Raw genomic sequence first — 27,975 nt, 5'->3', positions numbered from 1 at the left:
AGGCTAAGAGTTCCTTGGTGACTTGAAATGTTCTGAGAAAAAAATAAAGAGAAACACTGATTCAACTAAAGTGTTAAATACTCCCGAATATCTAGAGCTAGCAACTTCCCGGCATGGGATGAGCTGAATTTCAAAACCATTGTCATTCCTGAGACAACCTGTAGTTTTAAATGACTAGGCTGTCAGCCCTTTAGTTCTTTGCATTTGCCTTTTCTGCTATAGTGAATAGTAACAATTACATTGCAAACAGCATGTTATTTCCAACTGTTTTTTTGACAGAAATCTTTGTGTTACAAATATTGCAAACTTGAGTTCCTTTGCATGATTCATTTTTTATGTAAATCTTAAAGGCGGAGTTTTATTAAAGGCTCTAATGAAATGAGTCTTTAAAATAATATTGACTTATCTTTTCACATTAAAAAATACTTGATAAACAAAATAGTCAAGGAGGGCCTGTATAGATTGGGAAACAGTTTTTCACAGACAGTTGTTATGTTCATATGACGAGATTGTAATGGGCAGAATTCACTGATGGGAAGAGGTGATGCAGGTTCGAAAAAGAAACCAAGGAAATGATATATTTCTTTTTTCAAAGACTTGTTGCAGTGTGTCCGTTCTTAAAAGGGATGGATTGATTTGTCTTAGATGTAACCAACTGAAAGTATCATTTCTGAAAGAAGACAGAATTTAAGAAAGAAGAACAAATTTTTGTGTTATAAAGTGCAGTAAGCTTGGGAATAGCAGTGGGATGAGCCAGACCCTTGAAGATGTTTATCTGTCAAGCTGATTTAAACTTTTAGCAACTACTAAGCCTTTTAAAATCTAAGGAAAATCCAGTAGGATCAAAGCGTATGTTCTGATTTTTTAAAATATTCTTAAATATCTAAAACAGACTTTTCTTAACACAGAAACATTGTTTAGAATTTGTCATATTTAGCATTTGTAGATATGTGCAGTAGTTTATTTACAGCAATTTGTAATTCTTATATACATGAATATATATGAATATATAAATGAAGGGATCAGATTGGATGTGCTGTAAGATCTTTTCCTTCTTAACATTTTGTAGTTTTAGGAAGTGTTTAATTATGCACAAGTCATTGGTCTTTGCCAAGGGGGTAAGTGCAGGATGAATTCAAATGTTTCAACCACCAAGAGGAACTTAGTGTCCCCCTCAGGTTGCCTAAAGTTCAGACAGATAAGGGACAGTTACTAAACACAGATAGCTTACTCAGGAGGTCGATTTAGTGGAGTGGCATTCAATCTCAATTCCTTAACACAATATTGTTGAATAAGGTCTTCCTTGCTTGTTTAATTCTGTCCAGTACAGTTTTTCTTTGATACCTACAAGGGATACAAAATGTAGGAGAGTAAAAGTCATGTGTACAGATAATTTAATACAAAACCGGAGCCCTATGAATTAGTACAGAAAAAGTCACCAGACTTTCAAAAAAGAGAGATTTTTCTACAAACACTTAGAATGAACATATAACCTATATTATCAGCCTGAATTTTAGTGCATCACAATTATTTTTATTTCATTATATATACCTACATTGTTTCCAAAATGATTTCAAGTGACTGTCACGCCTTGCAATTATATTAGTGAATGTACATTGAATTGATTAGGTTAATAATTACCTAAATTTAGTAAGATTTAGGTCAACAGTTTCTGTCTTCAATGCCTATTGTAAACTCTTTTTACCTTTAATTCTAATAACAAAATTTGGTCAATGTTTTCAAAATATCAACCTGCAAACCATTCTAATTTGTCCTTTTCATTGTACCACATATATATGTGGTTATAAAATGTATATATGTATTAAAATCTAACATATAATAACAAATTTCAGGAAACACTTACCCAAGTAGAGAAAGGGTTGCAGATAACTTTGTTTCAGAAACCTCCCCTAAATCCATTTATTCAAACAATAGAGGGCTTTGGAAAGCCCTCACACCAATAGATTTTTCAGCTAAGATAACAAAAGACTCCTTTTTAAAACCTTCAACTGGCTTTGTTAATCAGCTCCACACTATTGGGTCATTAACTATACACAAACCTTATCAGCAGCTTCCCAAACCACTAATAGTCCCCCACCCTTTTCTCTATGTCCCCCCAACCAGAACTTCATCAATGTACTGCCTGTTTGTTCTCCCCTCTAAAAAGTAACTAAGAATCTTATACAGGAGATCATGACTTAGGCAACAGTCAGTAATAAACTAAGCTTTATCAGATTATGCTGATGGTCTTTGGGGGAGCCTGAGTTAGTAGTACCACTAAAGATCAGGCCTTAATGAGTGCTTTCCCAACCCAAATTCCTGTTGTACCCCTTGAAATAATCTTCTGACTTCCTGCTTTTCAACTCCTTGGGATGTTCTGTACAATCCAACGAGATACCTTGCACAAAAAATTAGGAAGACATCAGCGACTTGAAACATGTCTCAAGTTCCCTTTTTAGATGCATTGTCTGTCATCCCTCAATATTCCAACGCAGTTTTAACCAGCAGGATCTATTCAGTTCTCTCTCCATCCTTCTCATTCTCTGACTTTGCTATTTCCTCCCAACCCTTATTTGTATAAATACTACTCACATTTCAAATTTAGCTGAATTCACATTTCATCTAGTAAATCATCCTTTCTGTTTTCTGTTTAAATTTTCTATGATTTGGATTTCTCTGCCTTTTTTGAAAGTCTGGTATACAAATCATTCTTGTCACTTAGTTGGCCCTTATGTGTGTTACACATTTTAGTTCTCACTGCTCAGAATGATTGGTTTCTTGTGGTGTTGGGCAGAGTGGGAAGTCCACTGGGCCCTAAGGCCCCCACCCAGCCTGTCCCAGAAACATGGTTGGAGGATCTTAGTCTCATGGCAAGAAAAGAATATAAGAATGGACCAGACAGTGGTTGTGCAGTGCAAGTAAAGAGTTTATGAAAGAGTACTCCCTCAAGGTCTGAGACAGGGAAAGCTCCAGGGGGAGCTGCACCCGGCATTTGTGTGTCTGTCTGTTATTGGCAGTTGTGAACTAAGTGGTGGAATATTTATTATTTAAGGAACAGATATCTTTGGAGTGGGCTTTCTTGTTTTTTACTTTTTCTACCTTACTTGGTCAGGGCCTCCAACCTTCTTTGTCTTGGACATATCTGGTTTGCTCTGGTTTCTTGGGACCTTGTTTGTGGAACACTGCCCAGGCAAGTTGCTAAACTTCCTGATAAAGGCTTTATCCACCCCACTCCCTCTTTGTTGGTCTCCAGACATCGTGTTAAATCCTTTTTTTTTTTTTTTTTTTTAAGGTTTATTCATTTTGGGGCTCCTGGGTGGCTTAGTTGGTTAAGCGTCCGACTTTCGCTTAGGTCATGATCTCGCAGTTCGTGGGTTCGAGCCCCGCTTCGGGCTCTGTGCTGACTGCCAGCTCAGAGCCTGGAGCCTGTTTCAGAGTCTGTGACTACCTCTCTCTCTGACCCTCCCCTGTTCATGCTGTCTCTCTCTCTCCTAGGGGGGAAAAAAAAAAACATTAAAAAATTTCAGGTTTATTCATTTTTGAGAGAGAGAGAGACAGAGACAGAACATGAACAGGGGACGGGCAGAGAGAGGGAGACACAGAATTTGAAGCAAGCTCCAGGCTCTGAGCTGTCAGCATAGAGTCTGATGCAGGGCTCAAACTCACGAAGCACAAGATCATGACTTGAGCTGAAGTCAGAAGCTTAACTGACTGAGCCACCCAGGTGCCCTGCATCCTGTTAAATACTAACTAACTGCCTGTTAGAACACTTGGAGGCATGAATTAGATTCTTTATCGCTTTTCCATTTTCTGTGACAAACTAACAAAGTACTTGGAAACACTAAACACATAATTATATCCCTACCCCAGTCAACTTCCTAATCCTTTCCTACTTACACATTCAGTATCTTCCACTTCTTTCCATCTTAGTCTACGTCTTGGTACTGCCTATACAAAACATAGCTCATGACTGACCTCTAATTCCAGCAATGTGGTCTTACCTACTCTGTTGGAAAGTTAATATTATCAAATCTGTGAATGATGCAAAAGTAGTTACAGGCATACCTTGTTTCATAGTGCTTCATTTTATAGTGCATCACAGATCCTGTGTGTTTTACAAATTGAAGGTCTGTGGCAGTCCTGCATGGACCAAGTCAGCACCATTTTTCCATCAGCATTTGCTCACTTCATGGATCTGTGTCACATTTTGAAAATTTGCACAATATTTCAGACTTTTAAAAAAATCATTATTATATTTTTATGCTAGTCAGTGATCTTTGATGTTATTACTGTAAGTTTGGGTGGGCACACGCGCCATGAACTATGCCAATATAAGACAATGACCTTAATAATAAGATGTGTTCAGTTACTTTCCTCCTCTCCCTTTCTCTCCTCAGGCTTTCCTATTCCCTCAGGCACAACATTATCAAAATTAGGCCAGTTAATAACCCTACAATGGCTTCTAAGTGTTCATGTAAAAGGAATACTTTCAGGTCTCTCACTTTAAAACAAAAGCTAGAGGGGTGCCTGAGTGGCTCAGTTGGTTGAGCGTCCAATTTCAGCCCAGGTCATGATCTCACAGTTCATGGGTTCGAGCTCCACATCAGGTTCTATGCTGAAAGTTCAGAGCTTGAAGCCTATTTCAGATTTTGTGTCTCCCTCTCTCTCTGCCCCTTCACAACTCGCATTCTTTCTCTGTCTCCTTCTCCCTCTCTCTTTCTCAAAAATAAACATAAATAAAAAAGGGCTAGAAATAACTAAGTTTAGTGAGGTAGGTATGTTGAAAGCCAACATAGGCCAAAAGCTTGGCATCTTGTACCAATTAGCCAAGTTGTGAATGCAAAGGAAAAGTTCTTTAAGGAATTAAAGGTGGTGTTCCAGTGAACACACAAGTGATAAGAAAGCAAAACAGTTCTTGTTAATATGGAGAAAGTTTGAGTGGTCTGGATAGAAGATCAAATCAGCCACAACATTCCCTTAAGCCAAAGCCTCATCCAGAGCAAGGCCCTGACTTTTTAATTCTGTGAAGGCTGAGAGAGGTGAGGAAGCTGCAAAAGAAAAGTGTGAAGCAAGCAGAGGTTGGTTCATGAGGTTTAAGGAAGACACCACTTCCATAACATAAAAGTACAAGGTGAAGCAACAAATAATGGAGCTATAAATTCAGCTCCTTTAATACACACAGGACTCTTGTGGATGTCTGTTTCTTCTTGATTGAGCTTTTGTACTTTAACACTTTCAAGGAATTTTTCCATTTCCTTTATGTTGTCAAAGTTATTACCATGGAATTGTTCATCATATTTTAGAATTATCTTTTTTTTTCTATAGCGTTTAAGGATGTCACTACCCACACTCCTAATACAGATTGCCTATTCTTTCTGTGTTTCCCACATAGAAATTGATTATTTTTATTAGATTTTTATCAAAGAACCAGCTTATATTTTCGTCATTTTTTTTCTCTTTTTCTGTTTTGTATTTAATTGACATCTGCACTGGTATGTACTGTTTTTTTCTTCTTATTTGCGATGTAATTGGTTCTAAAACTTGTCATCAGGTGGAAGCTTAGGATATCGGTTTGAATCGTTTTTGTTTTTAAATAAATGTGTTTTTTTTATCTCTTTGCTTCAAAATATTTTCTAATTTCCATTTTTATTTATTTAACTTCTAAATTATTTAGAAGCATGTTATTTAACTTCTAAACATTTCAAATTTGGGGTTTCTTTTTTCCTGTTCTTTCTTTCTAATTTAAAATAATTATGGACAGATGACCTATTTTATGTGATTTGAATTTAGCCAACTTGTCTTATGGACCAGACAATTTTGTTTTAAGTAAATGTTCCATTTGCATTTTTAAAAGTACATAGATTCTGGTATTTGCAGATTCTGTTGTTTTGGGATGGAATATTCTGAATATATCACTATGTCAACTTGTTGAGTATTGTTCAACCCTTTTACAACCTTATGTCCTATATATTTATTCTATCAATAATTGAGAGTCAGTTATTAAAAATCCTCAGTAGAATTATAGATTTATCTATTTCTCCTTGAAGTTCTATCCATTTTCACATTTTGACTTGTGAGACTGTGTTATCAGGTTCATAATTATTTAGAATTGTTGTATCCTCTAAATGTTATTGACTTCTTCATCATATTGTAATGGTCATATTATCCTCAATGATATTTATTCTAAAATCTACTCTCTCTGAAATTAATAGAATTTTCTTTTCTTTAGTGTTTTCCTAGTGGTATATTTTTCTTACTCATTAATTTTTAACATATTTGTGTCTTTATGTTTGGGTCAATTTTTAATAGGGTCTTGCCTTTTGAGACAAATGATCATCTCTGCATTTTAATTTGGGATGTACAGATAATGACACATATTATGACTATTGATAAAGCTGTATTTATTTTTCAAATTTTCTTCTTATTTCGTCTGTGAGAAGAATGGAGGAGGGTCTGTAAAGTATTCTCCAAACTAAGAAGGCTGTTTAAGACCAAGGAATGAAGTAAGCAGTTCTATACCATTAGTTTCATTTAGGTAACTCGCTGACAGGAGGGATCAGGTAGATGGATGATCCAGGCAGTACACACCCATTCTCTGCCCAGTCCTGACCTTAATCCCCAGCTTTTATAGAGTGAGGGCCATGGTGGTGAGGTCACAGGGTAGTTATCTTAAATGGCACCATCTGTGCACTAGTCATCTATGAGTTTACATAACTTGTGGTACCTTCTGTGTGCCCCTGTACGGAAAATCAGAACACACTTTCTCACATTCCAGTCAGAGCATACACTACCCTCCATGGGGCCTGAAATGCAGAGCCCTGAGGGAGGTCATTGCATGAGCATGGACCAGATGGAGGGCCAGCAGTGGAGTCAGTGCTGTCAGCACACTTTCATCCTCCTTTTTGGCCTTGTTTTTAATTGAGTGTCTCTTATAATTGCATTTTATTTGATTTTTTTGTACCTTGGTTATGACTATTTGTTATTTTATTGGTTACTTTTGGATTTGTATTATATATCATTTACTCACCACATTCTATATTTAAGTGAGTAATCTTTCACATATAATAATCCTATGACAATATATTTCTCTTTTTTGTCTTCCCATTCTTTGAACTAGACTTACCATAGATTTACTTATACGTATATATCAGGAAACTATTATTTTTTCATTAAATAATCTATTCTCTCCCATTGTTAATAGATTTTTTATTTAGAGAAATTTTAAGTGCACAGCATAATCAATTAGAGTTGAGAGGGTTCCCATATATCCCCTGCCTCTGCACATATGTAGCCACCCCCACTATCATTGTGCTTATAATCAATGAACCTAAAATGACAATCATTATCACTCACAGCTTAAAGTTTACCTTAGGGTTGTACATGTTGTGGGTTTTATCCATTCTATGATGTACATTTTGTGGGTTTTAATGTATGTATGATGACATGTATCCACCATTGTGGTATCATACAGAATAGTTCCACTGTTCTAAAACTCTTCTGTTTTGATTATTCATTATTCCCTCCCATTATCCTCTGGACACCACTTTGTCTTTTTACTGTATCCATAGTGTTATCTTTTTCAGAATGCCATATAGTTGAAATCATATATAGAATGCAGCCTTTTCGGACTGGCTTCTTTCACCTCGAAATTACACATTTAAGTTTTCTTCATGTCTTTAGTAGTTTGGTAGTTAATTTCTTTTTAGCAGTGAATACTATTCACTTGTCTACTCATACCAGAGTTTCTGTATCCATTCACTTACTGAAGGACATTTTGACTGTTTCCAAATTTTTGCAATTATAAATAAAACAAGCTATAAACATCCATGTGCAGGTTTTTTAGTGGACATAAGTTTTCAACTCATTTGGGTAAGTACCAAGAAGAGTGATTGCTATATCATAAGATAAAAGTATGTTTAATTTTGTGAGAAATTGCCATATAGCCTTCCAAAGTGGTTGAATGATTTTGCATTTACAATAGTAATGAATGAGAGTTCTTGATGCTCTACATCCTTGCCAGAATTTGGTGCCGTCAATGTTCTAGATATTAGCCATTCTAATAGGTGTATAGTAGTATCTCGTTGTTTTAATCTGAAACTCCCTATGATATATAATATGGATCATCTTTTAATATGGTTATTTTTCATCTCTTTAGTTTGGTGAAGTATCTGTTGAGAAATTTTTTCCATTTATTTTTTTTATTTTTATTTTTTTCAGCCTGTGGCTTGTCTTCTTATTCTCTTGGTCCAATATCTTTTAAAGTGATTAAATATTCATAAATATAGCCTTATATATTTACCAATGTAATGGTTAATTCTACTGCTTTTCATTCCTTTGTATAGATTTGTATTTTTATCTTGTAATTTTCCTTCAACCCTTAACCTTCCATATAGTATATCTCTGTTGCTGTTGTATTATTTCAAATCTTGTGTGTCTAAAAGGCACTTATTTTCCTTATATTTCTAAAATATATTTTCATTGTATTTAGAATAGCTGTTTTCTCATTGCTTTAATCATTTCAGTACTTGAAATTTGTTCTTCTACTGTCTTTTGATGTGCATTCTTTCTGATGAGAAATCTGCTGTTATTCTGATATTTCTTTTTTGGATCATTGAGTTTTTGAAACTGTGGGATCATTTTTTAATTGTGTTTGGATATTTGATGTATTATTTCTTAAAATACTTTTCTTGGTGTCTGTTTTCCTTTATAGATTCTAATTAAACTGCTTGAGGTTGTTTTATGAATCATGATGGGGAGGGTTTATTTTTTTTTGTCTTTTTTCTATTTCTCATTTTGTAGTTTTTTATTGTTTTATATTTAATCTTATCCTCTGTAATGCACAATGTTAACTCTCGCATGTTTCATTTCTGGCAATGAAATTTTCATCTCTAGAAGACAAGTTTGAGTCTTTTCCACCCAGTATTGTTCAGACTTCTATTTAACATTTTCAATCTTCTCTGTTTTGACCATATTAAATATGGTTTTAATAAGTATTTTTATATTTTTATCTAGTTAATATGTTATATGTGTCATTTCTGAGTTGTTTTTGACAGACTGCCATTTCTATAAATTATGAAAAATAATTTTAGCTTCTTTGCATATCTAGTAATTTTTTATTATATTTTACTCATTATATGCTAGGTATTTTTTTCATTCCTGTAAATGCTCTTGATTTATGGTATCAAGTTGTAATTCACTGGGGCACCTGGGTGGCTCAGTCTGTTAAGCTTCTGGCTTCAGCTCAGGTTGTGGTCTCGTGGTTCATGAGTTTGAGCCCCATGTCATGCTCTGTGCTGACAGCTCAGAGCCTGGAGCCTGCTTCATATTCTTTGTCTCCTCTCTCTGCCCCTTTCCTGCTTGTTCTCTCTCTCCCAAAAATAAATAAACATTTAAAAAAATAAAAACAATGTGATTTAGTTAACTTGCTAGTAAGTTGATCCTTTCAGGTCTTGCTTTTTCTCCTTTGGTAGGTGGGTCCAGAGAGTGTTTATCTAGTGTTAACTTTATCCCGCTACTGAGGCAAAGCTTTTTTGAGTGTTCCATGTGATACCCTGTGGATTTTGAGGTTTCTCACTCTTGGAAAAGGAATTATTCTCAACCATGTTTGAGCCCTAGGGGTTATTCCTTATCATCCTTTTAATGGTACTTATCTCAGTCACAGTCATATTCTCACATCTATTCACTGATCCGTATTCAGCTGAAGAATTTAGGGGGATCCTCTGCAGATGCTGAGTTTTCCATCTGTGTGCAGCTCTCCCACTCTGTCCTGTAAATTTTAGCTGTCCTTCCTAATCAGAATTTTAGCTTTGGTCACATCATAGTTCCCTATAATGTCATGGCCTGGAAATACTCCCTTGGCAATAAACTGAGAAATGCAAGAGCTCATCTCATTTGTTTCTAATCTCTCAGAAATAATTGTCTTCTTTTGCCTGATTTCTAGTTTCTTTAAAATCTTTTTCCTTTTATTTTGACTTTTTATTCTTCTTAGCCTCTGGTGAAAGGTGAATTTTGACCTGTGACTCCATCTGAGTTGAAAACATAATGTCACTTTAATTTTAAAATCAGGTCATGTTGTGTTTCTAACATTACATGCTAATTGTTTTGATTAGAGATTTCTTGAGTTTGAATACTGATATGAAGACAAAAATATTTAAATTCTAAAAATTCTACATCTGAACATACTTGTACTTTTAAATCTGATCACCTATTCTTTTTTAAAATGAGGTTTTATATGTGCATTAAAACAATTACTAAACTTTTTTAAGTTTATTTATTTTGAGAGATAGAGAAAGAGAGAGAGCATGCACAAGCATGAGAGGGACAGAGAGATAGGGAGAGAGAGAATCTCAAGCAGGCTCACACCATCAGGGCAGAGCCCAGTGCTGAACCTGATCTCACAAACCGTGAGATCATGACATGACCTGAGCTGAAACTAAGAGTCAGATGCTTAACCAACTGAGCCACCCAGATATCCTTAAAATAATTAATTAAAGCAAAAAACTCAAACACTTGTTTTCTTTATCTTTTTAACATAAAGGCAAATTTTTGAAAATATTTTAAAAAATAATTTCCCAATATGATCATGAAGTGCTAGAGGTTTTACAGAAGTAGAGTAACATACTCTTTCTTTGTATTGGACAATTTTGGTTAATTCCTCTCTTAAGTCAATGTCGTAATTTTTGAGACTCTTCCCTGGATCTTTCAGGCTCTGTAATACAAAATTTGCCTTCATTGCTAATTTTTTAAAATATTTTTATTTATTTCTGAGAGGGAGAGAGAGAGACAGAGACAGAGCTTGAACAGGGGAGGTTCAGAGAGGGAAGGAGACACAGAATTTTCAGCAGGCTCCAGGCTCTGAGCTAGCTGTTAGCACAGAGCCCAACGCGGGGCTCGAACCTATGAACCATGAGATCATGACCTGAGCTGAAGTGGGATGCTTAACTGACTGAGGCACCCAGGCACCCCCATTGCTAATTTTTAAAATATCATGTATAATTTTCTTTGCGTTAACAACTGTAATATATTTTTTAAATAATAGTGAGAGAGAGAGAGAGAGAGAGAGAGAGAAGGGGGCAGGGGTAGAGAGAGAGAGAGAGAGAGAGAGAGAGAATCCCACAAGGCTCAGTCTCACAAATCATGAGATCATGACTTGAGCCAGTGTTTAACCAACTGAGCCACACAGGCACTGCATAATGTATTTCTACATTTTGTCTGACTTTATATAAAACAAATAATTCTAACATTTTATATTTAATAATAATATCCACATTATTACTGGACTTGTAAATATAGTAAAGCTAGAGGAGAATTCAGCAATCAGAAAGTCAATATCCAGAAATTCCTCCCAGTAATTAAAATATCAAAAATAAATTCACTCTTAACATTTAACAGATATTAGATTATTTAGAAGAGTAATTAACTCTTAAGAGTATTTTGATTACCAAACAGCTCTACTTCCAACCAAGTCAGCTTCACTGATCCATTATTTTCTCTTCCTTCCTTCCCTCCTTCCTACTTTCTTTCTTTCCTTTCTTCTTTCCTTTCTTTTTGTTTTTCTTTCATGATATTAGGGGGGTGTTGAAACAGTGGCTCTGAGTTATAATGATAAGTGATGATGCTAAAGCCACACCAAGTAGACTTTCATTCAAAAATAGATAAAAGTGGAAGTGATTAACTTTAGATGCTTCCCTATACTTTTCCTATTTTTTTTTAATTGATAGTGGAAGGAATAGTTTTAGATTCGTTTAGGTATATGTCTCACAGATACATACACAATGGAAAAAAAAAATAACTGAGGCCTTAAAATTCCCAGTACTTCTGATATTTCAAGATAACAAAAAAAAAATTCAAAAAATTGTTTTTGTTTTACATGCTTCATCGGCACTTTACTCTTTGTATGCAAATATATCCTGATTATTTCTTGGGGTCCTCTCTCCAGTCAAGTTTCAGTTTTTTAATTCATTTGAGGTTATCTCATAACTGTATTTATACATTTACAGCAAGCAATTATCAGGTTCTAAAATAAATTTTGACAAATGACATTTATAAAACTTTTCCCTCTTGAATTGTGCCTGAGCTCAAAACAGACTTGTGGATTTATCTAGCCCTAAAATTGGTATGCACAAGTGTGTGTGTGTTAGCACATTTATATAGTCTCCAGTTTTATATTTTTTTCAAGTTTTCATCCACCAAGCAGCTTTGTGAACAGATGCTATTTATTATGTCTTTGTCTTCCTCTCTGTTGATGTTAATTTTAGAAGTCATTGGAAACATTAACTCTAAAAGCTAAAAGGCTTTGTCAAATTGAATGTGATCAGGAAGGCATCAGAATATTACAAGAGTCTATTACAAATATGTATGCTTACTGTTTCTTGTATAGTCTACTTTCTGCCAAGATCTGTATTTATACATGTTCCCTTTTTGCTTCCTTAGAAATCTATAAATTCTATCTATATCTGTCAGTCTGACAAATATATTACCTTATATACCAGAGGAGAATTTTATCAGGAGAATTTTAATGGCCTGTAGGTATTGAACACAGCTGGTGACAAACCATTTCTTCTGTTATTGACCACAGCTATAAAACAGATTTCAAAACAGCATTCACGAAAATCAGAAAACTTGGGTACAATGTGTATCACTCATTTAAAAAAGGTACTGTTTATACAATAAAAATGCAGATGTTCTCAGCTTTATTATTGAATTTAAATGACAATTAGTTAAGAAATGTCATAGTTATTATATCTGAGCCTCTGAAGAAATCTTTAACAATTGAAAAAAGAGGTTATAAAATTATAACATTCACGGGGGCTAGAGGAGATCACCTGATTCTTATTTCTAATTTTTCAAATTTGAAGTACAACTGTAATCTCAAAGTTTTTCCAAACTTTTCCCTTTACTATGTGTTTAGCACTTTTTAATGTATTTAATATATTAAATAATATACACACACAAAATACTTATGATGTAAATAATCTTAGAATGGTTTTACTAAAAAGAAAACTAAATTTGGGTAGAATGAGTGTATTGACCAAATGTTTACAGTTGACATTTGAACTAAGGCTTTTCTATTTAAAAAAAAAAGTTGTTTCTTATCAATTACACAATGTGCTCTGAGTTAAGTAGCAGAGAGTGAGGGTATAATGAGAACTTTAATTTGGTATAATGCAGAAAAAAAAAGAAACAACAAAATCCCAGGGAGTCAGATATTCCCTGGTACATATTCACCATTAAAAAAAAAAAAAAAAAAAAAGCCTGGATGAATAAATTAAACATCCGGATACATCAAGAAACATCAAGATGCATTTCTTCACAAATTTTTTCTATTTTCTTTCTCCTCTTGCCTTTCTTACTCTATAGCATTTAACAGTGTATCATTGTAAGAAACTAAAACTAATGTAAAAGTTCATAATAATGATCATTAAGCACCTTCTGCACCAGTGTCATAAACCCATTTTATCTGAGTCATTTTCAAACCACTGTGTTTGACAAATTGCTATGCATTTTCAGAATCAACAGCTAAGTGACTTTTGGATTTTATTTTATGAGAAGAAGTGTCATTTAAATATCCACCATCAACTGCAACTTTGCACTGAGATTTTAGTAAAATAATTTGCTTTTACTTTCTATTATAATTTTTAGAGTGCCTTAACTGAAATCCCATCATTACTGTCTTGAAATTTGGTCTAGAATAGACTGTAAAGGACACTAACTACATTACTAAGAAGTACTTTGACTATTTCAAAAATGCAACTGTATTTCACATGCTTAGTTTTATGTCTTGAATATGATGATCAGATATCATCCCTTATAAGAAAAGGAAAAAAAAATGATTCTTTTGAATCTTACAGCTCTGTGAATCTTTTCTCTGTAAATCAAACACATATTTTAAGGATAATGATACCTTTGAAATAATGAAATATTTATTAAACTTATTTGCTCAGGTATATCTTATTCAACAATTTTCAGTCTTACAACTATATTTTCATTTATTCATTCATTTTTAAAAATATTACTGAATGCCTACCATTTCCCACCTCTGGTGCTAGATTCTGTGGATACAGTGCTAAAGCAAAGTAGATACACTCTTATCAATGTGTTGTAGTGGGTTGGCCTGGAATATATTAATTAAATACTGATAGAATTGCATTATGATAAGGTATGCCAGGTGTTTTGAAGAAAAGAGTGTTCTAGAAACATAGTATCAGCATCCCTGATTTGGTCTGGTTGAGATGAGAAAGTTGGTCAGGAACAATCCTCCCTGAAAACAATGTTAAAACTGAGTTTTTAAAGGGATTTATAAAAATTATTTAGCCAAAGAAGAGAAACAGTAACTCAGAATTAGAAACTGTACAATCAAAAGCTTATGAAGTTAAAATGAGCATCGCTGCCTTAGAAGGAAAGACAGAATGACATAGGGGTAGCCAAGAAAGGTAGAGGCCAGACTACGTGAGACTTTGAGGCCATCCTGGGTTTTAGAGCTTCTGCCCCAGGAGTGTTAGAAAACCACTGAAGGATTATACCTAACTGACATTGAATAAATATCTAGACTGTTTTTTCTGGTAAGGTGAATCACCCCACAAGCTAGAAGAAATATTCCCTTTGGCTGTAACTTTTAAATATTGAACATGGTAGAGTATATATCCCATGTTGGAGTAAAGTGCTATCTTCTTAAAAAAAAAAAAAAAAAAAAAAAAAAAAAAAAAAAAAAAAAAAAAAGATAACATTCACTGTTTGCTAACATGTGGATGGCTTGGAAAATCTTATTACTGAATCTCTCTGTGAGGGCTAGAAAACGTGAGCTTCCTAAAACTACTACACTGCAGACAATTAATTGACGCTGCTCCCCATTACCTGACTCTCAGTAAAGTTCCGATGGAGTAGATTAACTTGATCCTGAAAGGGTAAATGTTGAGAGCCTGCCATCTGTAGACACTTGGTCTTGTCCTTCCTGACAGGTTATTTTCTGTTTATCTGCTATGTCTTTAAATAATGTTTTCCTAATTATGTCCCTCTTAAACTTCTGGAATTTAATCACTGGTTATTTTTTCTATGTTTTGATATGATTTGACTTCTCGTTTCACTGCTTTTCTCATTTCAAATTTACTTTTATTTTATCAAAGTATTATACGCAAATGTATGTAACGTTAAATAAAAGCTAAAATGTCATTTGACACCCAAATATTATTTTGAAAAAAAATTAGTTTCTCGTTTCCACCTTCCTGTCTCATCTTTCCATTCACCAAATACAAAATCTTTTAATCGTTAACAAGTTTTTGTTTTTATTTTTTTTTGTGAAAAGTAAACTGCCAAATTTTTAAGTAAGAGGTATATTGATATATACATATTCAATATTTAGTAAATATCAACTCCTTTTTATGGAAAAATATTTTGTCACACATTCCTGATTTCATCCTATATTGTACTGCTGACACATTTATAGTTTTTTATTGCAGTAAATAGTTGTCTCACTTTTGCATTTCTACTTACAGAGACGTTCCTTCTCTTTAGCTTCCCAACTCCATTACATTTCAATTTTTCAATTTCCTGAGCATTTCTGACTGGTTTTAGGGCAAATAGTTTTGTTTTGTCTTCTTTGGAGTCTTCTAAAACTGTGGTGGCATACACACACACACGCACACACACACGCGCACACACATTGGAAACCAAGATACATCTCCATTCCCTTTGAATATTCTCCTCTGTGACCACTGGCCGGAAGCTGGCCGGAGTTTGTGTGCTCCAGAATTTTGTAGTAGCCATATTCTAAGTTAGATTCCACCAGTAAGAGCCACATGTCCAGGTTTTGAAAGAAGCAAAAGTCTTCATGGCAGATACCTGGGTTTTGCATATGAAGGATACGAAGGCTAGCCATTGGTTTCCTGATATTCTGTTATAGTCACACACCTGAGTGCTAAAGGCAGTTGATTACTGATTTTCCCTAATTGTTGCAGTTCTCTGATTTCCTTAAAGCTAGTAAAGGATTCCCTGACCTTCACTTCCCCAGAGTTTCAAACATTTTGAACCTCTCAGGGGTGCCTGGTAGCTTAGTCGGTTGGCATCTGACTGGTCAGGTCATGATCTTGTGATTCATGAGTTTATACTCCACACTGGGCTCGCTGCTATTAGTGCAGACCCCAGTTCAGAACCTTTATCCCCCTTTCTCTCTGCTCCTCCCCTGCTCATGCTCTGTCTGTCTGTCTCTCAAAAAATAAATAAACCTTGAAAAAGGTTATTCATTTTGGCAATGATTTACTTATTCAACTGATTTATTCAACTCAATTTATTCAGTGAACCAACTGAATACCAGCTCTGTGCCAATTAAAAGAGCATGAAAAAAAATTATAAAGCCTTCCTGCACTGAATGCATTAGTTAAGCCTCACCTAGAATAAATAGTTAATATAGTAGTTCAGGTAACAATTTCAGTATGTGCCAAAGGAATTTGTGGAAAAAAGGGAAATCTGTGTGCTCTACTAAGGGCAGGTAGGACTCAGGCTGAGCCCTTGATGATACTTTGAGGGTAGCTGGAGAGAAGGAAGGGAATGCAGTGTGGAAAAAAATATGAGCAAGTCAGAAACAGTTAAGAATGAAATGGAATGAGAAGTAAATGATAAGTCAGTTAGATAGACAAGCACAAGATTACTGATGGCCTCAGAAACCAGGCCAAAAATATATTTCTAAGAAATGAAAGTTGAGGATTATCAGAGTAGATGGCATGATAAGAGCATATTTTGAGAAAACTGGGTTAGCCTCTCAGCTGGCACTGATGTCAGCCACACTACACTTCTTGGTTTGATGTGAAAGGAGTTAAACTCTAAGGTCAAGAGGGAGGGATAACTATCCGAGGTGAGTCATGCACCCAGACCTCCAGGGATGCTATGACATAGAATAAATGTGTAGTGGGAAAGTGGGCAAAAAGAACAAAAACGAAGACATTTGTCCCAGTGTTTCCAAGTGTGCTTCCAATAAATCTCAGGGACTTGTCTGTGAGTTAGTGTAACATCGGTTTTTTTTTCCATTTTTTTAAGTTTATTTTTGAGAGATAAACTGAGAGAGAGCACAGGAGGGACCAAGAGAGAGGGAGACAGAGAATCCCAAGCAGGCTCCCCACTGTCAGCACAGAGCCTGACATGGGCCTTGAATTCATGAACTGTGAGATGATAACGTGGGAAGAAATCAAGAGTTGGTGGTCACTTAACTGACTGAACCACTCAAGTGCCTCTGTAACATTGGTTCTTTACTTCCATAATGGCTATACTACCAGTTTCTGCAATGCCCTTCCCACATGAGTAGCTCTATACTCTCTGAAAGACTATTCTTTCTGTCCTTCAGGATTCTCACCAAGGGTCCACAAGCTCTTTCGTCATCTATACCGTGTTTACTAGCACAAAAGATAGGGCACACACAGGATCTCAACCACAACTATTAGGTACTCAGGGATAAAAATCAAACGGGAAAAGGGGCATAGCTAAGATGTATCAAGAAGTCTGAGTCTAGATAAGAATATAAGAAACAGGCAAGTTACATCTACAGTTTGTTGAAGCATGAGGTCCTGCCTTTAGATTTACACACGTTGACTTGGAGATTTTAGATGACAGCAGGGTTTCTAATTGTAATGATTTATCTTTGTCCTGGAAGTTGGAAGAAATAATAGAAGGAAAATATTGTGATAGGCAGATGAAGAGGATATTACAGAATGGCGATTCTCAACCCTGTTCTTCCCAATGTCCCCTTCTTTATACAAACTCTTTTGTAATGTCTATTTACTAACCATAAAGTGATATTCACAGATTATAGAACCTACTTATGCAGGAGCAAACGGGAGAGGGGCAGAAGGGGGGAGAGAGAGAGAGACAGAGAGAGAGACAGAGAGAGAGACAGAGAAAAAGAAATAGAATACCAAGCAGGCTCCATGCTTAGCACAAAGCCTGTCATGGGGTTGATACCACAAGCCATGAGGTCATGACCTGACACTCAACTCATTGAGCCACCCAGTTGTCCCAAAAGAAAAGAATTAATTCCTAAATTCCATAATCAAGAAAAATAAATGTATTTTAGTGTACAATGATGTTTAAGAATCAGAAATAACAGTGTATAGACTCCCCATTCACAGTACACACATAAGTATGTATATGCATGCATGTACTCATGTATATAGATTGTGTGTGTGTATACACACACACACGCATGTATGTGTACATGCATATGATGTCAAGGACACACTGTAAGAAAATTAGATCACAGTCCCATTCTACCACTGACTTCTAATCTAATACGTCTTCAGCCACACAAAGAATTTCAAGGGGCTATTTGGTCATACCCATTGGGTGACATAGGATATACCATGAGGGTCCTTTCATTAGAGTGGATTTGCATAAATAATTGTTTTGACCAGAGATCTTTCTTCCAGCGTTATAAAGTCAAATATCCAAACCCTGCAGAGGAAGAGATGGCCTCTGTCATTCTCACACGGACAAAGAGACTCTAATTCAGTATGCATGTAGTTTACAAAAGAAGAGTCCTATGCCTATCATTTATCCTGATTTCAGTTATAAAACAGATTTTAGTTTTCCATTTTTTTCCCCTTCTTTTGCCCTCCCACTTTTTCTTAACTTCCCCTATCATTGATAGCTTTTGACATATTTTAATGGATGTTTTTATAGCAATAGGGAAAGGTAGGATATTCACATTAGACCCACTGTTTGCCATTCTGGGGTGATTCATCAATATGTCAAAACAGTATAGGGAGAAATAAAAACACAGCCTATGCAATCCAGTAGCTCCAAACATCAAGCCCCCTTTCCCAACCTGCTACCCACAAAAAACCTAAAGCTTTTGCTTAGTTTTTTTTTTTTTTTTTCTCCCATTCAGGAAGTGTACCTTTAATGATACCTCATTGATTTTGTAATGTTTAATTTAAAAGGGCAGTCAGACTAATACACAATCTTATGTCCAGTAAAGACAGGGCTATTTATATGTCCAAGCACCAGATGAAATGTAGAAGTTCCATTTGACTAACAAGTACGTAATTCAAGCCAAATCACATTAGGGGAGTCTGTGTGGGCTCCAGTATAAACACATCCCAAGAGACTGTGGCACAAATCTCTTTGCATCGAAATCAAACCGATGCAAATTGTGGAGTCTCAGGGTTTGGATTTTTACTAAGAACTCATTCTCTATGGGAATTTATTCCAGCCTCCTCACCAGAGACAAAGAGTAACTCTCCCCATGTTTTAGGGAGTTGTAACTGTCATTTGTCCAAAATTTAAGGTGGCTGCAATAAAATATCATAGGGTTATTCTGAGTATTAGTGAACAGGTATGCAAAGTGCTTAGCATTGCTGCCTGACAAATCACAACAGTTAATAGATGGTTGTCATTCTTTTTCTTCTCCTTTATTCATTAATTCAACAGGTAATTATTGAGTGTTTGGATGTTGAGTGCCAGGCAAACACCATTGACTACAAGAGACAAAACCCATGCTCTGTAGGTGGGAAGGGGTAGGAGGGGGCATAAACAAAATAAATAAGTAAAAATATATGCAATAAGTCGGGTGGTGAAAATGTTATGACACTGAAATCTAGAACAAACCAGAAGAATCAGAGTGCTAAGTGCTAGTGGAAGAGAGGATTGGTGTATTTGTAGGTGGTTAGAGAACTGGTCTCCATGACAGTGACAGTTAAGTAGACTTGAAGATGGGGTAGGGGTAGTTCTACAGATGTCTGGGGAAGAGCGGTACAGCCAGGTAGGGAAGAAGATGCAAACCCCAGAAGGTAAACTGTTCAGAGGTAGGAAGGAGGAGAAGGAAAAAGAAAGAAAATATTTTTTTTACAGGAGAATGCTTAGTTTATAAGTAGCTACAATATACTGGGTACTTATTATATGGGCTCACTTATAAATGTTCAATACTTATTTACTGAGTTAATCTATACATAGTTATAATTTATTGAGCCCTTAATATGCTAGGTAGAATTCTAAAGATATTTTATGTAATAGTACATATAAATCCAAAAATAAACTTTAGATTGGTGATTAACAACCTATCATCATTAAAACGAGATACATTATCAAACACATAGATTGATAATATTTATTTAACAACCAGTAGTCTAAATATATATTTATTTATATGACTAAGTGCTTTTGTATATTTTTGATGGTCTCTAAAGTCTTAAAATTGCAGAAAATAGGATTTCCTTCCTATACTCGTGAAAGACTCTCCTGGCGGCCTAGGTTCATCAACCTAGGCAAGGGCATCCTTTGTTCAGTAAATTGGTTGAATTAGAGTTCCCAAGCAAGAATGGAATAATATTCCACAAATCTAAAATGAAATAATCTATGTTTACCTAAGCACCTTCCCCTTCAGGGTCACACTTTTTGATCCCTACCATCATCACTGTAGCATTGTTTCAAACTCTTCCTTCTTAACTCCCGGGTGAGCCCTGATGCACTGGACCAAAGCTTTGGTCCTTCCTTCCAGCTGTTTTTTTACACTGTCTGTCTGAGCTGGCCTTTTCTCACCAGCCCTGTAGTCATTTGCCACATCCAAGATTGCTTCCATGTTTACCCTGTAAAGCATCATACTTAATAACTTCTAAAGGCACACTTGCTCTAATTTATAAATAATCTATTCAATAAGATTAACAGCTTCAAATTCTCAATGGGATGGTATCTGAACTCTTTACTCATTATTCTCCCAACAAGGCATGGTGATTTTGTGTCCAGCGTTGTTTTAGGTTCAGCAGGAGTTGCAAAGATAAAGGATTTTATACAAGGTATGCCATGTAGAGCTTTGATTCTTAAACTCATAATTAATAGTTGGATGGACATAATGAGAGACTCAGCAGGAGTTAGATGTTGCTGTAAAAGTTCTCTTATCGAGTGAGCTTTTTTAAACATAATAACTACATAATTATTAAGCACCTTTTACATAGCTCATTGTTTACATGCTGTAACTCTGATAGGTTCCGAATGACACATCTGGTGCGCTTGCCTTGAAATAATGCATTTTTGCTCACCACATCACTTGTCATGACACTTTGCTCACCTTATGCCTTCAGTAAATAGATTGTTTGGGTTCTGTCACTAAGTTCATAACCTTAGGCAAATACTTTATACCCTTGAACTTTTGTTGGATTAGATCTAAAAACTACCAGGTAGCCCTGTAAGTCTATGATCATACCAGAGGAAAATAAATAGAAAATTCCCCAAAGAGTGTGTTCTGAATGTGTTCTCTCAAGTATTGTTTATGAGGCCAAACATTAAGTATCTATCAATAGAAAATTGGCTAAATAAATTATGTCATATTATTATAATGGAAGAAACATGCTGTTTTTACTGGCTATACAGTATCTATTAGTCACCATTATTGAAAGCAAAAATGGTTTATAAATCATGTATAGCATAGTATGAATGCATTTATAGGGAAGAATATTAACCATCGTGTAAATTTCAGTACTCTCTGGAAAGAAGAGTTTCAGATAAATTCTACTTTCCTCTTTATATTTGCTTCATTGTTTGATTACTTTTGCAGTGTTCCTGAATCATTTTTGGATTCAGATAAAGGAGCTATTTAAATGTTAGGAAAAGTAAAATGGACTATACTAGATTATCAAAATAAACATAAAATATAACCCTATGATTATGTAAATGAATGTGCCTTCCCCTCTAGGTATTTCAGAGCCTCCTCAACTTATCTACACTCAGAACAAACCTCCCATTTCATTCAAATATTAGAACATCCTAATGGTAGAAGAGAGAATGGGTAATATGAATGTTTAAGTCTGCTATCACGATTATAGCTTTCTTGTCTGAATTTTTAAAACACTGCAGACATTTTCTGAGGCAATGGGACAAGTCAATGAGGAAAAATCTGGTTCTCAATATACTGATCTCTCACTTCTTTTTATTTATTGGTCATAACAGGCAATTAGCCCATTAAGGGAGATTTCTGTTCACTTTCTCATATGGAAATGTGAACTGCTTTATTTCTTTTCTCTACCTTATTAAATAAAAACTGCAAAAGCCCCAGAATCATTGCACCTGAATCCAATTGGCAGTGCCTATTTCAGTTTCAAAGTGGGAAGGTTTAGCTGTTCAGTCCCCGCTGCTTGAAGATTCTGTATTCCCAATTTAGAGTGTCAAAAAGCTATGGCTAATTACTCTCATAGCAGTGATAATCACACCAATTATGATTCTTAAAAGAACCGAGGAGACAAGACTACAGATAAGACTCACAAAGACAAGGTAGGAAGAAAAAAAAAAAATGACTGATTTGAAATATTATAAACCTGAACCTGCATAGACTTTTCCTTTGGAAAGAATTACAAAAAAGTATGAAAGAATCAAATTCTGCCCATTTAATCTATCAGATCTAGGTGAGCCATCAATTGCATCTTCATACCCTATTTTCTACTTCTCCTGAGGACTATAGCAGCTTCCTGTTTGTAGTAATGGTCAAACCCCATATTCTTCCTACTCCAAAATATATCAAAAAGAAAAAAAGTTCAACAATTCTAAGAAAATAAAAGTTATGAAAGGAAATATATTGTTCCTTCAAGAGAGTTTAGGTAACTTTATGGAAGCTAGTAAAAGTAACAGAGAAACCATGAATCACGAGTAAATGCCTTTATCCACAAATGCACAAAATTTCTTTCTGCACATGCGTGTGCATTTGTGTGCACATGTTTCTTGCTACTTTACTTTAAACATAGTGGAAACTTGTATTATGCTGCATTAGTAGTAGTAACAGAAAGAAAAATCATCTAGATCATACTTTTAATCCATTCCTCAAATGTGATAAATCAGTAAGCAACACTTTTTATTTCAAGATTGCACTTCATATTCCATGTCATTTATGATGATCAAAGTGGGTTGGGTTTAATTCACAGCATACTAAGCCTGCAAAATGACTAATCTATCAATATCACATACTGCACCAGACTGAAAAGTAGATAAGATCACAGAGAACATGAAAACTATAAGCTTGTTGAAGCCGTGGAATATATTATCAGGATTGAATCTTCCTTCTCCTATGTTCTCTATTCCTGTAGAAAAACAACTAATTTTTTTTCAGATGGTTTGATGAAACTGCCATACCAAAAACTCTTTATTTGAGAGGATACATTATGTAATATGCCGTGAAATGTGCATCCCTTTGTCTTTGTCAGTTCAGGCTGCTATAACAAAGTGCCCAACACCCGATGGCCTGTAAACAACAAAGCTTTATCTCTCACACTTGTGTACACTGGGCGTTGGAGAGCAAGGTCCCAACATGGTCAGTTTCTGGCAAGAGACCTTTTCTGGTCACAGACTGCTAATGTCTTATTATATCCTTACACTATGAAAATGGTGAGAGATGTAGCTCTCTGGACTCTTCTTATAAGGACATTAGTCCCATTTGTGAGGCCTACACTCTTGTGACCTCATCATACCCCAAAGGCTTGACCTCCAAATGCCATCACCTTGGGGTTTAGGTTTCAACCTATGAACTGAATTAGGGTGGGGGAGACGTGGATACACAGTTAGTTTATAGCCCCTTTCAATTTACTCTTTGGAATGAGATAAGAAATAAGTGAATGAATGCATTAGCAAGAACTTGGTGCCTCTTGCAAGAACGTGCATCATGGGGGCGCCTGGGTGGCTTAGTCGGTTAAGCGTCCGACTTTCACTTAGGTCGTGATCTCACGGTTCGTGGGTTCGAGCCCTGCGTCGGGCTCTGTGCTGACTGCCAGCTCAGAGCCTGGAGCCTGTTTCAGTCTGTGACTCCTTCTCTCTCTGATCCTCCCCTGCTCACGCTGTCTCTCTCTCTCTCTCCTAGAAATAAATAAAACATTAAAAAAAATTAAAAAAAAAAAAAAGTACGTGCATCATGGATTGCAGTTGACACAGGTGGAGATACAGACGTTCAGCACCAGTTAAAGCTCCCTGTAAAGGAACCAAGCATTTAGTTGATTCAGGGTGAAATTGGGCTACTTCTCTGCTATTTAAGCTGAGATGATTTCATCCCATTTTCTATTAATGCTCTGGATGCCTTCTGAAAATAATGCCAGGAGACTGTGCTGCCATATGGCTGAGATGCAGGCCTCTCTGAAAGCGTCACCCAAAAGAGCCCGCTGAGGACTCTCAGCCACAGGCGCATCTCTTTTCCTCTCCTCTTTCTGCTTCCTCACTCCCCCACATGCCCACCCTCCTTTCATTCCTCCCTCAAATGTTCTGTAGCTGTCAGGTTTCTTTCATGGAAATATGTGAAATTATAATGAGACAAGAGTTAGACGTGCTGGAGCTGAAAAGAAAAACTAAGTTAAAAAAAAAAAAAAAGGAATTGCTATACTCTTTGAAAGCCTTTCAGAGGAGGAAAGGAGTAGATGAAGGGGTTATCCTGCGCAGGAAGCTCTCCCTTGCACATTTAACTTTCAAAACTGCCTCTGATCATTTTCCAGGGCACTGGTGCTGAATTAAACCGGGTCCAAACAAAGCTCCACTGTGGGACTGAGCAAGTTGAGACCCAAGGTTTCTGCCCTTCCGGCCGGAATAGCCATCAGCTCTGAATTGTCAGTCACAATCTGTGACCCCTTCACAGTCAAAGTCATAGTAAGCGGTAATGCTGGGTCTGAAGCCTAGGCTTTCCAATTAAAAATATCCCATTTTATAAGTGATAGAGTTTAGGCTAAAGAATGTTAATGACTTGCACAAGATCTCATGCTGAAATTTATAGGCAGAGCAGGCGCTGGACCTCTGGGCTTCCTGATTCAGAACAGGCAGCCATGCTTTTCTGTATTCTGGGTGAAGGGAGTGTTCTGGTGTGAATATGCATACTGTTTACTGAGATAAGGAAGGTTTGGAGTGGAAGATTATAGGTTTCATTTGAATATGATGAGGTTGATCTCTCTGTAGTGAAGTTAAATGGAATTCCATCAGGTGTATGGAACCCAGTGTTCCTGGGATATACTTGAATGGGAGCTACAGACTTGGAATTCATGAAAGTCAGATAGAAATTGAATCCAGGGGTGCCTAGGTGGCTCAGTCGGTTAAGCATCCAACCTCGGCTCAGGTCATGATCTCACAGTCCATGGGTTCAAGTCCCACATTGGGCTCTGTGCTGACAGCTAGCCCAGAGTCTGAAGCCTATCTTCGGATTCTGTGTCTCCCTCCCTCTCTGACCCTCCCCTGCTCGTTCTCTCTCTCTCTCTCTCTCTCTCTCTCTCAAAACTAAATAAAATATTTAACAAATTTTAAATTAAAAAAAAAGAAAAATTGAATCCAAAGGAATGAGTAAAGATACCCAAAGGGAGTGCATTGATTTAGAAGAGAAGTGGATTTAGAATTTAATGCTGGAAAATGACAGTATTTAAGGCATAGGCGAGAGGTAATGCCTTTTAACAGGATGAGAAAAAATAACCTAATAACTGAGTACATAGGAAGAGAGTTTTTGTCTGCAATCATGAAATTAAAAAACAACAACAACAACAAAAAAAACAAAACTGAAAATTAAGTTTTAGTAGCTCATTTGGCAGCAAAGACTGACCTGAACTGACCTGAAAGATATACTCTTCTGGGCTATTTCCCTCATCCCAGTACCAGGTATCCTGGATGTTACTCAGTGTTACAGAGTACTTACTCAAAGTTGCCACTCCCTCCTCTTTGATACTGGGTTTATAAAATGTCTTACGTCAGAGAATTAAGTGAGGAGGCTTGACTCCAACGAGGTCTCTTAAACAAGGCTTCTCTTTGGCCAATGTAGAATTTTCGCATTACATAAATCTTGTAGAACAACGTTAGTGAGGTTATGTATCGCTCTGATCCTGTGAGCCCAAGAGCAGGCATTCACAGGTGGGGAAGTTCTGGCCTCCTGGCTCCCATTGTCACTCCCACCCCTTGATTCTGCTGGAGTGGGGCCAGTTTTCAGCCTCCCACAACCTCAAGATTTTACAGTCTCCTCTGAAAGTCAGGGAGCCCTTTTTGCCAGCAAGCTCTTCCACTCAGCAGTAGCTCTGAGCTACCAAATACAGTCATAATGTACTTCTCAAAGAGGTGGCTCACTCACTGCCCTCAATTCCCACAAGCATTTATCAAGACTACAGAGTGATTCAATCTTTTGGGTTTTCTCAGGTTCCTTGATTTGGTCTCAAGTATAGGCCATGATAAATCCATTCTTGCAATCCTTTCTTTGTTGTTGCTTTGATTATTTTTCCATCATATTCCAGAAGACCTATAGCATAGTGTCTTCACTGAGACATTTTTTAAGACAATGGAATTCGGGTTTAGAAAATAGAGATGGGCTACAGTTTTGGTGGACCCCACTTCTCTGATGCCAGGCCTTCCTCGTTCTTTGGTTCTTTGGGCAGTGTCCTTTGATGAGGGTGTGGTACTTGATCTGGGCGGGTTCTTATAGTTGTGAAGTTGGTTTTAAACTTTTATAATTTGGGTAAGAGGCTTTAAATTAGCCATGGGTATTTTGACTGCAGGGGCTGACTGTACTTGACTCTACAAATGCGTGGTTATTTCTGTACAAAGAGAGGATTAATCAGGGGCTTTTGGAACTCTACAAAACACAGGTTACAGATGAGAGCCAAAAAGCAGGTCCCCTAAGTCAACAAGGGGATAACTGACAAGATGGTCTTGCAGGCTTGGTCGAAAAATGGGATGCAGCAAGAAAGGCCAGCCACAGGGGTTATTAGAAGGTTTGTACCTGAACCTTTCTTCAGGTTCGGGGCTTAAAAAGGAAGCCTGCCTCAGTTTCCTACCTTAGTTTTCTCTAAGGAGATATGATTAGGACTAATATGTATTTGGTATCCAGAGTGAGTTTTTGTGCTAATAACCCCTCCTCTGTATGATAAAATTATTTCCCATAATAACCAGGTAATAATCAGTATGACAGTTGTTTTTTGCTTGTCCTTTAATCTGTAAAATTAATCAAAAGAAATAATAAATTTGTGTTTTAAAGGTATTATTGAAATTCAGCAAAATATTTCATGCATGATCTGAAATTGAGAGTACACAAAAGTACTACATCTCAGAGTTGGCATTCTGCTTCATTCTTGCAAACACGAAGCACAAATGAAAACTCCGTTGTGCAGACAGAATCCGAGACACTGACGTTGGGCTCTTTGCTTTTGCAGTCACTGTGGCATCATGCTTGTTTGAATCTATGGTTTAAACACCAGGATATAGAATACAGCAGGACTGGGGATACAAATTGTGTTTGAAACAAACTTGAACAATTTCAAACATTTATAAATTGGCTGTTGAATCAAATGTATATAGAGGAGTCTGCATATGTCAAAGCTGACTATTTATAGGGGTGCTCAGAATTACTTTCCAGATAAAAATGCAGTGCTTATTAAAGGATAGGTAAAAATATTTAATTTTAAAGCTAATATATGGTTAAAATTTAATGGTAGCAATTGTTTCAAACTTAAATCAAGAAAGGATCTTGTCAGAAAGGAATATTTTATCACTGATTTTGTTTAGAATAATTGATGAATGGTAATAAAAATCAGACAAACTTTCAGTCAGTATTATTACAGTTCTTAATTTTCTTAAAGCATCTTCTGACCCCACCAGCCTGCCCTTGGTAGGTCAGTGGTTGATCAAGAGCTCTATAGTAGGTAAAGAAAAGTTTTTATAAGCCTCTGAAGCATTAGGAATGAGAAAAAAATATATATATGTTAAAGTTAGTTTATGTAGCTAGATTGTGGGCACCATAATGAAAATGAGTAGAGTTATAGAACTCCTGGCCTAGGGAAGAAGGGTACTTGGAGGGAAATTTGTGGAGATCTTTCCTGATCCAGCACTCTTGTGATTCTGTGAAATAGTTTTCTGAGTCTGGGGTTCAATATAAGCATACATACCTGACTAACAGACTTAAAACTGTATTTTCCTAAGGGTAACTATCAGTAGGGCACCTATCTAGATTGGTGACACTTACCTCCATCTGTACCTTTTTCTTCCTTTCTAGCATTATTCTTCAGTTAG

The 27,975-nt window shown here is 36.2% G+C and overlaps 1 long non-coding RNA gene across 1 annotated transcript; it reads right to left on the bottom strand.

Annotated features, from left to right (window-relative positions):
* Position 1: 1 nt before the first annotated feature.
* LOC120227152 lies at positions 2–4,180 on the bottom strand. The gene is made up of 3 exons (XR_005527185.1): positions 4,066–4,180; positions 1,232–1,344; positions 2–32 (listed from the first exon to the last, which is right to left on the bottom strand). It is a non-coding gene; the product is annotated as an uncharacterized LOC120227152 (long non-coding RNA).
* Positions 4,181–27,975: the final 23,795 nt, after the last annotated feature.

Source organism: Hyaena hyaena, unplaced genomic scaffold, assembly GCF_003009895.1.
Source record: "Hyaena hyaena isolate Hyena2069 unplaced genomic scaffold, ASM300989v1 scaffold_2042, whole genome shotgun sequence".
Lineage (NCBI taxonomy): Eukaryota > Metazoa > Chordata > Mammalia > Carnivora > Hyaenidae > Hyaena > Hyaena hyaena.
Note: the sequence above shows the minus strand (reverse complement) of the source record. Positions and strands in the feature narration are given on the sequence as shown.